The 6,152-nt window shown below is 34.1% G+C and overlaps 1 protein-coding gene across 3 annotated transcripts in view; it reads left to right on the forward strand.

The window, feature by feature from the left end:
• Positions 1-6,152, forward strand: part of ORC3 (origin recognition complex, subunit 3) — a 71,271-nt gene that overhangs the window by 32,390 nt on the left and 32,729 nt on the right. The gene's annotated exons all lie outside the window — the stretch shown is intronic.

Genomic DNA, 6,152 nt, shown 5'->3' on the forward strand with positions numbered 1-6,152 from the left:
AATCAAGAAGGAAAAGCTAGAACATGAGGTTTCTCCTGTGGTCTGTTTTGGAAACACTTGCAGATCTCAACTTTCTTTTCCACTTAGTGGTTTTGGAATCTGTAGGTGGTCTCATTTTAATGTTCTTATAAGGGCTGTCAGAAATAGAAGCCATTCAACTTAGGGCCCCACTGCTAAGTGGATACTAATTTGATTTGGAAAAAAAAATCATTACATATTGATAATATAAGTGCCAGGAAAGACGTAATGAGCTTAGAAAATTATGAGTTAACTATACAGCATGGGGAATATCAAAAGAGGGAGTTGTTTTCTTTCTTAAATAAGTAATACTTGGACATGGTACATAATTCAAAGATAAAGATAATATACAGTGAAAAGGCTCCCTCCCACCTTAGTCCTCTACTACCCACTTACCCTCCCTGGATATAGCCAGTGTTGCTAGTTTCTTATGTATTAGTCTTTAGATATTTTCCACATATACAAGTAACAAGTAATTATATATATTTTGAAGGTTTATTCCCCTGTCTTACAGAAGATAAATACATACACTATTTTGTATTTTGTTTTGTTTTCTTAATCTTGGAAATCATTTTATATCACTACTAAAGAGTGGCATTGTATTATTTTTTAGATTAACTTTCTTTATTGTGATATAGTTGATATACATAAGTTTCAGGTGTACATCTTACAGTGATTTATAATTTTTAAAGGCTACACTCCACTTACAGTTGTAAAATATTGGCCATATTCCCTGTTGTACAATATATCCTTGTAGCTTATTTATTTTATACGTTGTAGTTTGCACCTCTTAATCACATTCCCCTAACCCTTCCTTCTCTCTACTGGTAACCATATCTGTGAGTCTGTTTCTTTTTTGTAACATTCACTAGTTTATTTTTTAGATTCTACGTATAAGTGATATGTAGTATTTGTCTGACATATTTCCCTTAGCATAATACCCTGTAAGTGCATCCATGTTGCAAATGGTAAAAGTTTCATCGTTTTTTGTGGCTGAGTAGTATTCTACTGTATATGTAGTCCCACATCTTCTTTTATCTATTCATCTGTTGATGGACACTTAGGTTAAACATTGAGTGCATGTATCATTTCAAATTAGTAGTTTGGGATTTTTTTCAGATACATATCAAGAAGTGGAATTGCTAGGTCATATAGTAGTTCTGTTTTTAGCTTCCTGAGAAACCTCCATACTGTTTTCCACATTGTCTGAACCAATATACATTCCCCTCAACACTGTACGAGAGTGTCCTTTCCTCCACATCCTTGCCAGCATTTGTCATTTGTGTTCCTTTTGATGATAGCCATTCCGATAGGTGTGAGGTGCTATCTCATTGTGGTTTTGATTTGCATTTCCTGGTTGATTAGTGTTGAGAATCTTCATGTGACTGTTGGCTGTCTGCATTTACTCTTTGGAAAAATGACTCTTCAGTTCTGCCCATTTTTTAATCAGGTTGTTTGTCTTTTTTTGAAGTTGAGTTGTATGAACTGTTTATATATGTTGGATATTAATCCCTTATCAGTAGTATCATTTGTAAATATTGATTCCCATTCAGTAAGTTGTCTTTTCGTCTTGTTGGTTTTCTTTGCTTTGCAAAAGCTTTAAGTTTAATTTAGGTCCCATTTGTTTATTTTTTTGTTTTTGTTTGCTTTGCCTTAGGAGACAGAGCCAAGCAAATACTACTACGATTTATGTCAGAGTGTTCTGCCTGTTTTCTTCTAAGAGTTTTGTGGTTTTCAGTCTTATATTTAGGTCTTTAATTCATTTTGAGCTTATTTTTATATTTAGTGTTATAGAATGTTCTAATTTTATTCTTTTACACATAGCTATAAGAGTGGCATCATATTTTATTGAATGAATGTACCTTCATGTATTTAACAAGTCCCTTACAATTAGAATGTGTGATGTCACACTTATTTTCAGACTCTTTATACCTTTTTAAGGAAAATGTTTATTAGAAAATTGTAGTAAAATTAAGATGAGATTGAAGTTAAGCCCTAGCACTCTGTGGGTTTTACTGATACAAACTATTTTCAAAGTTTTTTTAATTGGAGGATAATTGCTTTATAATGTTATGGTGGTCTCTGCCATACATCAATGTGAATCAGTCATAATTATATGTATTAATATATCCCTTCCCTCTTAAGCCTCCCTCCCCTGCCACTCCACCCATCTAGGTTGTCACAAAGTACCAGGTTGGGCTCCCTATGTATTAAATTTTGAATAAAAGAATATTAGTTCCTGGAGGGCATGTGTTATATATAGGTAAAGACTAATTTACCTCCTTTTAAAAAACTCTCAAAAAATATTGAGAATGGCTTCTTTTTGATGTTGTTCAGCTATAGTTTACATATGTAATTACAATGCAAAATGGCTTTTATCAAACATTATTTCTGATGCAGAATCCACACTAGGCCATAATATAAAATCACTTCTAGATTGGATTTAATAATCATTTTAATAAAGTCTGTAATCTTTTCAGAGCAGTATAGGAAGTCTTCAGACACTAAAGTAGGTTATTTCAATATAGAGGAAATTTAAGAACCAGTGGGAAAGGATGTGTGCATGTTACTGAGTTTTTTAAGATTAGACGACTTAGCTCTATTGAGTCAGTGAGTTTCCAAGTGTATTTCCAGCTAGAAGTTTCTGTCAGGAGTGTACTTTCAGAGGTCAAGAAGAGATTTTTAAAGAGTACCTTTAACCATTGAGATGACAAAAGGAGAGAATGTCTAGGCTGGCCTGTTGCAGAAATTTGCTGTGTTCAATGGCTCAGTAATGTCTGACTCTTTGCTATCTCATGGACTGCAGCACTCCAGGCTTCCCTGTCCTTCACTGTCTCCCTGAGTTTGCTCAGACTCATGTCCATTGAGTCACTGATGCCATCCAACCATCTCCTCCTCTGTTGCCCCTTCTCCTCCTGCCCTCAATCTTTCCCTGCATATTGGTCTTTTCCAGTGAGTCAGTTCTTCACATCAGGTGGCCAAAGGACTGGAGCTTCAGCTTGAGCATCAGTCCTTCCAATGAATATTCAGAGTTAATTTCCTTTGATCTCCTTGCTGTCCAAGGGACTTTCAAGAGTCTTCTCCAGCAGCATAATTTGAAAGCATCAGTTCTTCAGCATTCAGCTGATTTATGATCCAGCTCTTATGTCCATACATGACTTCTGGAAAAACCATAGCTTCAACTACACGGACCTTTTGTTGGCAAAAATTATATCTCTGCTTTTTAATATGCTGTTCAGGTTTGTCATAGCTTTCCTTCCAAGGAGCAAGCATCTTTTAATTTCATGGCTGCATTCACCATCCACAGTGATTTTGGAGCCCAGGAAAATAAAATCTGTCACTGTTTCCACTTTTTCCCCATCTATTTGCCATGAAGTGATGAGACCGGATGCCATGATCTTCGTTTTTTGAATGTTGAGTTTTAAGCCAGCTTTTTCACTCTCCTCTTTATTAGAGTGGTATCATCTGCATATCTGAGGTTGTTGATATTTCTCCTGGCATTCCTAATTCCAGCTTGTGATTTATCCAACCCTGCATTTTACATGATGTACTCTGCCTGTAAGTTAAATAAGCAGGGTGGCAGTAAACAGCCTTGGCATACTCCTTTCCCAACTTTGAACCTGTTCATTATAGTCTAATATTAACTTTGCTTTTCAGTAACTTTGTGTATTTTCTAAGCATTTATTTATACTGTGCTCAGCTTTCAGACCTGTTTGTTATCATCTTTGCCATATTCATTTTCGGATTGCATATTTAATCATTTAGAGGTGTATTTTCTTGGGACTTACGTAGTAAGAAATATGAAGGAGCAACAAAGATTTGCACCTTTAACCTGAAAAAATTTTATGTTGGCTACCTGCTGAATTCAAGGAACAGAAGTTATCTCTGAAAAATTAATGTGTTGGTTTTTCTAGTTTAGACCAAAAATATCTTTTAATATTTTATTCTTATTATAATGCTTTTCTTTTTATCTTTTTATAGTTTAGGTTTAAAATTCGTGATAATTTTATATGTATTTTTCTACAATAAAAAAAATTGGAAAGAAATGCCAGATGATAATCAATAATATAGTACTGCATGATACAGGGGATGATTCATCTCGGAAATCTTGTGTTTGAACTCCAGCTGCTCAGTAGCCTTGTGTACTTAAGGAAATCACTTACCCTGTTTAAGCCTTAATATCCTTGTCTCTGAATTTAGATAATCCCTAGTAATGATTTCTCCATAGCGTTAGTGTTAATCAAAGTCTATTCAGCAAATGAGAGTGAGTTTAAAACAAATAGAACAATAAAACTTTTATAAATGTAAATCAGAAATAGTTACTATTGATTTTTTACCATGATAAAAATAAAGATATAAATTAAATATACTGTTTTATATATTCTATAACATATATACAAAGTGTATATAATACTCTGTTATATAGTCATATAGAGTATATAGTTGTATAGACTTACCTCCTATTAGTTTTGTGCTCATTTTCTACATTTATATTTCTGAGACATAGATCTCAAAGTGTAATCTAGTGAAATTTATATTCTTTATATCAAGATTGTTTCTGCCCTAAAAATCTACGGGCTGTCTACTCTGATGAACTAAGTGACTGCTCGAGACCTTAGCATATATCAGAATCACTCGGAGCACTTGTAAAATGCAGGTATCTAGGCTCCATCTCCAGAGTTTCTGATTGTGTAGCCCTGTGCTCTGCCCCAAGAATTTGCATTTCTAGAAGGGTCCCAGGCAGTGCTGATGCTGCTGGTCTGGAGGCCATTCTTTGAGAACCACTGACATAGACAACTCCCTAGAAGAAAACATCATTTATTGTCTCCCTTTACCTTGTTTTCTTAAGTGTAGAAGCTAGTAAATGCCAGCCTAAACAAATGATTCATCTCAGTGGTCTTCTGATTGGACTTAAGATGTAAAAAAAAAAAAAAAAGGCAAACAGAAAAATTCACTTCAACTCCCTTAAGATTATGGACCCTTAGTTTCATAGATAACTGCTTTAAAATTGTATACCAGCTTTGTATTTCATAAACTTTAGGAATGAGTTTTTTGAATGTACTTAAATCTAAAAATTTAGCTAACTCCATCATGTACATTTGTAGAAGATTTATTAAGAAGTTCAAACTAAGGTGAGACATTAGAAGGCCACATATAGTTGATGAAAGAGTCAAGATTCTGTGCATTTTCTCATTTCTGAGTAGTCTGTCCCTTGAGCAGTTTGTACAGTGCAGCTGTGTACAATGCCTGGAAAGTATGCTCTCATAGCTAGCAATTAGGTTCTTCTAAGTTTAAACAGAACAAGCTTTTTCAAGCTCCCATTAATTCAAACTTCTGATGTCCCAATAGCTTTCAAAGCCTATAATAGAAGTTTAACAAATAATCTTTGAAGTTTCTTTTAGAATGCTAAGGTTTTATTTACTTGTTCATTAAACAGATTAATAATTTTTCTTCTGCCTGGTTAAATCATTTAGATTCCTCATTGAAAGTTCATTTTAGTGTATAGGTTTAAATGAAATTAAATCAGGCAGTTTATTATGGTAAACAGCTATAGGATTTAAATGAAACAGCAGGAACAGTGGCTGGATATATTTTTACAGTGTTTTGTCCCAAAGTTTTGCTTTAGTAATCAAGCTTTCTTTATTTTTTTAACTTTAATCTTTAATTTATGAAACTCTATTTCATGAGAAATTGAGCTATCAGACATGTCTTAAACAGAACTTTCAAATTCACCATAATAGATAAAATTTTTACTCTTTCTTGTGCCTGAAATTTTGTTTGAAGTCAAATATTAAGGAGAATTTAGATTTTGGCCTCATATCATATTTGCATAATTTTTATCTGATAATAAAAGAAACTAGTTTTTGATATACTGAAAAGATTTTTTTTTTAGTAAGTAGTGAAAAATTATCTTACTTTCTATGAGGAAATGTTTTGGTGGCAGGAGAATATTAACAGCCTTTTCCAATTAGTAGTTTTTATGCCTGTCCCAGCACCGTATCTAAGATTGCTGCTGCTGCTAAGTCGCTTCAGTCGTGTCCGACTCTGTGCGACCCCATAGATGGCAGCCCACCAGGCTTCCCCGTCCCTGGGATTCTCCAGGCAAGAACACTGGAGTGGGTTGCCATTTCCTT

The sequence above is a fragment of the Bison bison genome, unplaced genomic scaffold, assembly GCF_000754665.1.
Source record: "Bison bison bison isolate TAMUID 2011002044 unplaced genomic scaffold, Bison_UMD1.0 scf7180017864035, whole genome shotgun sequence".
NCBI lineage: Eukaryota > Metazoa > Chordata > Mammalia > Artiodactyla > Bovidae > Bison > Bison bison.